The sequence below is a fragment of the Sapajus apella genome, unplaced genomic scaffold (genome assembly GCF_009761245.1).
Source record: "Sapajus apella isolate SASKATOON/1434 unplaced genomic scaffold, GSC_monkey_1.0 scaffold641, whole genome shotgun sequence".
NCBI classification, from domain to species: Eukaryota; Metazoa; Chordata; class Mammalia; order Primates; family Cebidae; genus Sapajus; species Sapajus apella.
The window spans coordinates 3,858-13,695 of record NW_022437567.1 but is presented as its reverse complement, the minus strand read 5'-3'; the positions used below and the strand labels follow the sequence as shown (position 1 = coordinate 13,695).

At 43.5% G+C, this 9,838-nt stretch overlaps 1 pseudogene; it reads right to left on the bottom strand.

Moving 5' to 3' along the window:
• Window positions 1–4,410: 4,410 nt before the first annotated feature.
• LOC116546162 lies at window positions 4,411–5,810 on the bottom strand (annotated as a pseudogene).
• Between the last annotated feature and the right edge of the window lie 4,028 nt (window positions 5,811–9,838).

Below are 9,838 nucleotides of genomic sequence, written 5' to 3'. Positions count from 1 at the left end.
GCTCACATTGTTTAGACGCTTAACTGTGTACTGATGACTTTATAAACACAATTTTTCTCTTTCTCTTTCTTTCCCCTTCCTTCCTTTCTTCTTTCCCCTCCCTCCCTCCATTTTTATGCTGCTGATAAAGACACACCTGAGACGGGGAAGAAATAGAGGTTTAATTGAACTTATGGTTCCACATGGCTGGGGAGGCCTCAGAGTCATGGTGGGAGATGAAAGGCACTTCTTACATGACGGCCGCAAGAGAAAAATGAGGAAGATGCAAAAGCGGAAACCCCTGATAATCCCATCAGATCTCATGAGACTTACTCACTACCAGGAGAACCGTACAGGGAAACTGCCCCCATGATTCAAAGTATCTCCCACCGGGTCCCTCCCTCAACACATAAGAATTATGGGAGTACAGTTCAAGATGAGATGTGGGTGGGGACATACAGCCAAGCCATATCACTTCCTTCCTCCCTCCCTCCCTCCCCTCTTTCTTCCTTATTCTTTCTTTCTCTCTTTCTTCTTTTTCTTTCATAGAGATGAGGTCTTGCTTTGTCACCTAGACTGAAGGACAGTGGCACAATCATCGCTCACTGCAGTCTCCACCTCCTGAGCTCAAGGAATCCTCCTGCCTCAGCCTCTCAAGTAGCTGGGACTACAGGTGCATGCCACTATGCACAGCTTGAATTTAATTTTTAAAACAACCACATGCAACAACAATTGCTACACCATTTTATGGAGCAGGGAACTGAGTTCAGAGCTAATTTCAGAGAGAAGTGTTTTGTGGAGATAAGTATTGTTTTAGTGATAAGTATTATGCGGGGATGATGTTCAGAAAGAAGGGATTTGCCCAATGCAGAGGCAGAAGAGGTGTGATGCCTTTCCTCAGCTATCATAAGGGTCATGGCTGAAACTCCTGCAACGAAAGAGGGGTTAACAAGGGAAAAGTCCACAGATGATTTTAATCGAAGTTTTATATGCTACAGGAGCTTTCAGAAATGAAGACCCAAAGACCCCAGGAAAACTGTTTTTATGCTTTTGTTCAGTGAAGAACGGACAGCCATGTAAACATGTGATTGGACAAAAGAGAATGACGGAATTGTAATAGACGAACAGGAGAAACCCAGCAAGGCTTATCTGTTCAGAGCTTCTTGGCCTCTCTGGAGCCGTCCTTCCTCCTGGGTATGGGACAGCACCTCCGGAATGAGGGTCCTCCAGGGAGGAGGGAGAAGGGAGAGGGGCCTTCCTAGGTTTTATGGCTTGCTCTGGGAGAAAGAAGTTCGCATTTTTGAATTTCTGTGATCTGCCTTAGGGAAGAGGAATTCTGGTTTCTGTGACTTGTTTCAGGGGAGAATGAGGGATAGGAGACAGGAAGATGGTAGGAGGTCTTGGAGCCACTCTGCTTCTGGGGCCTTCCAGTCTCCTTTAGTTCAAGGTGCTCAGCAGGCCGAAGCAACATATTGAGGAGCATCATTTTCTGAGCCCCAATATTCCCCTGTCTGAAACTTCTTGGGCAAAGTCCAGGAATTGGGTTGGTGGATTGTCTCCTAAGCCACTGAACGGTCTCTGAGTTTCACGCACAGTTCAGTTCAACACCTAACAGCTGTGTCTCATTTTAGGCGGTGGCCTTGCAGATGGGCTTCGACTCTAGCTGGTTAGAGCAGTCAAGTATTTAAGAAGAGGTATTTTTATGGAAACAAAGAAAAACAAAGGCTAATGATTAGAACAAACTATAAACTCAGTCTTTGAGTGCAAAGAGCAGCCAGTCGAGGAGATTTTTAGATCACCACTGACTGCTCTTACTCCAGAGCTCTTACTCAAAGAAAGCATCTTCTGCTCAAAGCATCTTCAGCTGGAGTAAGGGCAGTCAGTGGTGATCTGACAGACTTTCCTGGTCTGCAGTTTGCATCAAATGTCTTAGTGAACCTTCTGAGTAGTCCATACAGTAACATTATGAGGCTGTTGTTCATACATAAGCTATTGTGGCGCTTTCTCTGAAGTTTACATCAAGCGGTCCAGCTTCATCTCACAAGGATTCAGAAATAGAGTGGTGTTAATTTCAGTGATTCCAAGTCAGGGGATGGGAGGAGAACTGGAAACATTAGTTTGGAGAGTTGTAGTCAGATATTGGAGGAAACTAAAAAATTTAGTCTAGATTCAGTCTAGATTTTAGGTAGATCATGAACCCACAAGACCAATGAGGCAGAGTGTAACAACGAGTACAGTCTAGTCTCTTCTGAAACAATTTATCTCTCTAGAGTCACTCCCTTTCCACAAAAGATAATCAAAGGAAGACTGATTTGTTCGCAAAATAAGTTTAGTCTCATGAAAGTTGGTCTGATTATTGACGCAGTTGCGGCGAGAACAGCGATGGGCCACGTAAAATTTGCTTTGCTGGAACTTTTGATAAGAAATCTCAGGCTGGACCTCCCAAGGTTAGGAAGCGAAGTGAGGACTATGTCCACAACACTTTAGATGTGGGGAATTCCTCTTCTCTTGAGGGCCCCAAAATATCATGAGGTTCCTGGGCCTGCCAGAAAGTGACAATCCTTGAAACTGGGAAGGATGGGAACCCTCAGGCCACTTTTTCTAAGGGGGTCTTTATTAGCTCCATAAAGTCAACCTTAGTTCTTAAAACTACCTAGTCTTATCTGAAATATGACATCCTGGTCAAAGCCTTGCTAATATAACCAGGGTTTCCAATTGTGTCCTGTTACAAGGAGATCACAAGCTAATTGAACTTAGGCAAATAACTATATTACCATAAAGATAAGACTACAAATAGCTTCTAAATTCTCGAGGGATAAGGTAGGAAGAAAAAGTAAATGCCTACATTTTTGTTCATAAAACTATACTTTACCAAGTTGATGTAAGCTATACGTAGCTTAAAAGAAAGAAGATTTTTGGCCGGGAGTGGTGGGTCACGCCTGTAATCCCAGCACTTTGGGAGGCCAAGACGGGTGGATCACTTGAGATCAGGAGTTCAAGATCAGCCTGGATAACATGGTGAAACCCCGTCTCTACTAAAAATACAAAAATTAGTCAGGCGTGGTGGTGCTCGCCTGTAGTCCCAGCTACTCGGGAGGCTGAGGCAGGAGAATCACTTGAATCCGGGAAGTGGAGGTTGCAATGAGCCGAGATCGGGCCACTGCATTCCAATCTGGGCAACAGAGGGAAACTCCATCTCAAAAAAAAAAAACAACAAAACGCAGCACAAGCACAATAAATTATCTTTATAAAGCACAGAATCTCTTTCCTAAGCCAATTACTTTAAAAGGAAAAAAAAACGCCTTCACATTCTCAGATCAATACTTCAAAATAACTTCACCATTTCAACAGAGAAGAGTACATTCCATTTTTGCAGCAGTATATTATCAATACTAAAGCTACTTTTAAAAAATCTGAAACAAACCCATCCAATCTCAGTCAGCTTTGACCACACAAGATTTTTGCAAACCTTATTATAACTTGTAAAAAATATCCATTGGCTTTTCTTCTTTCTCTTTTTTGGACAAAAATGCATTCTTCATGAATTTTCCTTATCAAATACATTCTTTATTTCCTTGCATGCAGAGCTATTTCCCTTGTAACAGTTTTAATTCTATTTATTAATTATAATTTTTATTTCATAGTAGCCTTAATTTCCAGGGAAAACTACCAAGCATTGTGAAATGTCTTATATCAGCATTTACCATTTCATAATATCTGGAAAGATGTTTCTTCAATTTTTCATGTATCTTAACAGAAACAAACATATTTAGCTTTTGCCATATAAAAACAAGATGCCAAAGTATATAAACTTAAACTATGCTTACTTATTAATATTCAGTATTTTAACTTAGAAATGATTCAGCCATTTAACACATATTTATTACTTAATTTCACTTGAAGGTTTCAAGTTACCAAAACTATTTTTGAAACTATTTTTAAATAGACATATTATTATAAGACATATAGGCTGAAGCATAGTGGATTAGGCCTGTAATCCCAGCACTTTGGGGGGGCTGAGGCAGGAGATCACGTGAGCCCAGCAGGTTCAAGACTAGCCTGGGCAACACAGCAGGACCCCATCTCTAAAAAAAAATTAAAAACTAGCCAGGCATGGTGGTGCATGCCTCTAGTCCCAGCTGCTCAGGAGGCTGAGGCAGGAGGATTACTTGAGCCCCAGAGCTCAAAGGTTGCAGTGAGCTATAGCTATGATGAGGCTACTGCCCTCCAGCCCGGCTGACAGTGTGAGAACGCTGTCTCAAAAAAAAAAAATTTATATATATATATATATATATATATATATATGTACATATATGATGTATAATAATTATTGAAAAAATCTACAAACTTGATCTCACATCTTATTCCATTCACTTATTCTTAACAATTATTCTTGAACTGGTCATGAACATTTCATGCTATTAAACAAAGCTAGCCGCTATTTTTCTTGTTGTTCAACAAGTGTTTTTCTTGTTGACATATCAGGCAAGCACCAAAAATATCGCAAAAGCAAAAAAACTAAAAAGCTAAGCATGGTTCTTCCATCTCCTTGTTTTTTTCCGATGACAGTCATCTCCCTGAATATTGTATTTTCAAAAGATAACTACCAAATTCTAGAAAAGACAGGTGGGAAATTTACATCTTAAGGGCACAGGGAAAGACTCTTATCAGGTCAATCTCACAGAGGCTGTGGACTAGATTTTAGGCTGGTGGCTGAGCAGACATCTAGTGGCTGTCTGAATGTTTCCAAAGAGCCATGTGAATGAACAAGACATTCATTTCTGATAAAACTAGATCTGTTGTTACACTTCCTTCTAATTTCTGGCTATAAACTCTAGTTCACTACAGAATTTTGCAAGGAAGTCCACAAAGAAGCCCAGGAGAAGGTCCTGAATCCTAACAAAAATTTGGCCATAGAGACCAGAATCCTTCTTACCTTACCTCTGATGTTTCCTTTTAGTAATTTTCTTTTCTTTCTTATTTTCTACGGTCCATATATATTTAGAATTAGCTAGCTGGACTCGTTCAGATGATCCAATTTTGTCGGCAACATCCAAAGCACCGTAATCAGGAGCCAGTGGAACACACGCCTCCTCTCCATCAGGCCGAATCAGGGTGTCGACCTTGGCCACATCAGTGTCACAGAGCGTCTCCACAGCCTGTTTGAGCTGGTGCTTGTTGGCTTTAACATCCACAGTGAACTCAAGTGTGTCATTGTCTTCTGTCTTCGTCATGGCGGACTCAGTGGTCAGCGGAACTCGTGGTCAAGTTGTTTCTCCTGGGGGCGCTCTTCCCAGGATATTTGGGCTGCCTCTGGAGTCGCAGTGTCTTGGGCCGCCAGAAGGTGGGTGACGTGCGGATCCTCTTTTTTTGTGGCTGTGGACACCTCTCAACACTGCCGTCTCGGCCTTCGAAGCCTTCGCTTTGGCTTCGGGTTTAGGAGGCGCAGGCGCTTCCTTCTTCGCTTTCGGCGCCATCTTGTGAAAAGGCGCCTTCTGGTAATTTTCCACCCTCCGACCGCCAGGGGGAGGCGGGGCTCGAAGCGGAGCGTATTTAAAGGCACCAGGGACCTGCAGAGATCAGAGGACAAAGCAGGGAGGGAGAGCGGGGGCCAGGGGAAGAAGCGCTCTTCCAGGAGCCGGTTTGGGGCGATCTCACATTTCCCGAAAAGGCCAGTGAAGCTCCATCTGATCCTCTGCAAAAATTATGCCAACAAGAAAGGAGGCGGCCAGAGGCCCGAGCATGTAATTACCAGGGGTTCGAGAAGAGAGTGTCAGTCAACGGAGAAGTTCCCGGGGGAGAAGCAGGATCCCAGAGAGAGAACAAGAGCAGAGAGGCCTGAAAAAACGTACAGCGTCAATATCATCTTTCCAATCAAGCCGACGTCTGACCACAGCGCTCTTAAAAAAAAAAATCCTGGCCGGGCGCGGTGGCTCACACCTGTAATCCCAGCACTTTGGGAGGCCAAGGCGGGCAGATCACCTGAGGCCAGGAGTTTGAGACCAGCCTGACCAGTATGATGAATCCCAGACTCTAATAAAAATACAAAAAAATTATCCAGGTGTGGTGGCACACGCCTGTGATCCCAGCTACTCGGGAGGCTGAGGCAGGAGAATTGCTTGAACCTGGGAAGTGGAGGTTGCAGTGAGCCGAGACCGTGCCGTTGCACTCCAGCCTGGGCAACAAGAGCAAAACTCCATCTCAAAAAAAAAAAAAAATCCTTTCAAATAACACACTATCAGATTTTAGCCAGGACAAACAGCAAATATTCCTGGCAGTATTATACTTTTTCTACTTTTTAAAAAAGAAAGAAAACCAAAGGTATCTGCCAAGCGACTTGGAATCAAAACCAATAAGCCTTTTATGACTTAACCAAGGATGTGTGGAGTGTCTGTAAGAAGCACAAAGACCCAGCCCTCCCAAAGACAGGCAGAAGGGGAGGCACAGGTGACCGAGAGCCAGCAGCGGCTGGCACCCTAGCCACACAGGGCGTCCCACCCGTGCTTTTGTCCAGCTCTCTTCTTGGTGTTTGTGTAAAACAAAGACTGTCTCTGGGAGGGAAGGGATCATAAAGCCAGAGTTCCCATGCCAAGAAAAATCACGAGTCACAACCCGCAAGAGCTAGTTCATACAAACAATTTTCTCCTGCTAATCTAAATTTGGAAAGGAAGGAATAAAGAGAAATTTTTACCTACCATTCTCAACCGAGCACTGCAGGCAGAGATCTGAGAGAACTGCCCTTGGTTAAAAAAAAACAAGTCGTAGATTTTCCTTGCTGAGCTTTGTCAATTGTCCCAAGATGGCGTCTGCAGGCTCTGCCACCGCCAGGTGTCTCAGCCGCCCCACAGTTGGTGCCAGAAACTGCAGGGATGGAAAGGTGTGATCCCTTTCTCCCCAACATAAGGGTCACAGTCGACACTGCATAACAAGTTTATTCTGTATTTTTTTTTAAAGTAGCGATGGGGTTTCACCCGTGTTGCCCAGGCTGGTCTTGAAGTCCTGGGCTCAAGGGATCCACCTGCCTCGGCCTCCCAAAGTGCTGGGATTACAGATGCCAGCCACTGCACCTGGCCACAAGTTTATGTAATCAAGTTTAATGAGACACGGAGCCTTCAGCAATGAAGATCTAAGACGCAGGGAACACTCAAGAGTGAACAGCCGTGCAGAAATGAGAGTGGATGATGGGTGTGGTCTAATGGCAAGAGACCTGTGGGGAACCCAGCAGGGCCTGTCTGTCTCCAGATCCTTCTCGGCCTCTCTGTGCACCATTCCTTCCTCCTGGGTGTGGGGCAGGACTTCTCCAGAATGAGAGTCTTCGAGAGAGAAGGGAGAGTGATCTTTCTAGGTTTGATGGCGTGCTCTTTAGGAGAGGAGCTCTACTTTCTATGACTGCCTTGGGGAAGAGGAATTCTGGTTTCTATGGCCTGTCTGGGGGTGATGGGGGTGAGTGTCAAGTGTCAGGAAGGCAGGAGAAGGTCCCAGAGACGTTGCTTCTGAGGCTGCTTCTTAGGTCTTCCCATCTGCTTTAGGTCACCGTCCTCAGCCTGCCGAAGCACCATACATTGGCACATTGTTTTCTGAGCCCCAACATCAATATGATTTAGGATTTACATTAGGATTTGAAGTCATATGCCATCCAGCGTGGTGAGGAGGGAGCCCTGCTCTCTGCGGAGTTTTCGGGTCTGGGGCCTATTTCTCCCTGACATCCTGAGCCACAGGGATACAGGGGGGCTGAAATGCACTTCTGGGATTCTTAGGAGACTTTGCTGGCAATTCAGAGGCCTCAGCCAGCAAGCCGAATACCAGACTTAGGTAGGGCTCACCCTAGGAGTGCATTTTCCTCCTCTAGTCTCTTGTTCTTCTAGGCAGAAAGCTGTGAATTTGCTGTCTCTGGAGGGCCATGGGTTCTGGGATAGATGATGGGAGAAAGAGAAAGATAAAATGTCCTGCCTTCAAACTGGCCTCCAGGTCAAAATCGCCGCATACCATAAGCAGGTGAATAGCTCAGCAAGTCAGTTCTTTGGGATAACCAAGCAAATATCAAAGCCATCCGACTCTCAGGAAACACTATTTGAAAGGGTTTTTGTTTTTTTTTTTTTGCAAAGAAAACAGGGGCCGCAGTACATTACATACACAAAGGCATCTCTGGGGAATGTTCTATTTGGGCTGGACAGGAATCTAAAAGGTCCTTCTCTCCTGCAGGGCACCCACGCTGCCGTCATCACTACGGATGCAAAAGTCCGTATTTTCTGTACATCTGTAACATGGTCAGGCTATTCTTTATTCTATTCTATTATTATTATTATTATTATTGTAGTTGTTGTTGTTTGGAGACAGAGTTTTGCTCTTGTCACCCAGGCTGGAGTACAAAGGCGCCATCTTGGCTCCTGCAACCTCCACCTCCTGGATTCCAGCAAGTCTCCTGCCTCAGCCTCCCAAGTAGCTGGGATTACAGGCACCTGCCACCATGCCAAACTAATTTTTGTATTTTTAGTAGAGACAGGGTTTCATAATGTTAGCCAGGCTGGTCTTGAACTTCTGACCTCAGGTGATCCACCCACCTCAGTCTCCCAAAGTGCTAGGATTACCGATGTGACCCACCATGCCGGCCTATTCTCTATTTTAACTTCCATTTTATGCTAATTTCCTATTTTCATTAAGACGTGGAAATTACAGGGTAGTTTCAGCTATGGGCTACAGTTTAAAAATAACTTCAGCACCAACTGTTCATGTCAGCATTTTTTAATGGTATAAAAAAGGAATATAAATGTGTTTATTACCACAGAACTGCACATGGTAAATTATATATGTATATTTTACCTTGATAAAAGCATAAAAAGGAAAAAATGGTATGGAAAATTTAAGTCAACAAATAAATAGGAAAGCAGGCCCAAAAGCATTTCCATATTCTGCTTGTAGTGAATACATCATTAATATTTTAAAAACAATATGAATTTAAAGCACATTTCTGTATCTGCAATAGAGGGAAATACAGTAAAATGTGCAGTATTAATTTCTGTGAAACTTTGTCTAGGTGCTCTAGTGCCCTCTTCTGGATATGTTGGAGTACTGCAGGTCAGACAGAACTTTATGGAACCCAACTCTTTTGGCATTCTGGTGAAGCCGGCAGACCTCTTCCTGGAATAATGTTTTAAAACGCGTAAGATAAAGAAAATAAGGAAAATCATTATATTGAAATAAAGTTATGACAATATCAAAATATTTTTAAACAAATTTATAAGTTATTTATTACCTCATTAAATAAAAGATGTAGCATTAGGTCTAATAACTACTATAATTTCAAAGTAGTGATGAGCTTAAACAACATTTGCAAATATCTGCAGCAACCATAATCTTGCATGAAAATATCTGATTTCTATTGGTGACAAACTTATACACAATGTGTCCAGGGGTTCTGTAGGGCTGCCATAGAAAGTTCCACAAACTGGGTGGTTTAAATTAATGTATGGTGTGACCGTCCTGGAGGCTGGAAGTCTAAGTGCCATGTGTCAGCAGGCCTGTGCTCCCTCCCCAGCATGCAGAGGAGGAGCCTTCCTTGCCTGTCCCAGCTTGTGGTGGCCCCAGGCATTCCTTGGCTTGTGGCTGCACCCCTCCAATCTCTGCCTGTCTTTCTATGGCCATGTTCTCTCTATATCTGTGTGTATCTCTCTCTTCTTATGAGGGCACCAGCAGTAATAACATATAAATAAATAAAACAAAAATTATAATATAATATAATTCAGGACACCCTGCATTGTATCCATGGAACATAGATTAAGATCCGCTAGAAGTTATTTTAAATTAATAATATTTATCATGTTCATATCCTGTTCCCAGGAGAATCTTAAGGGATGTGAAG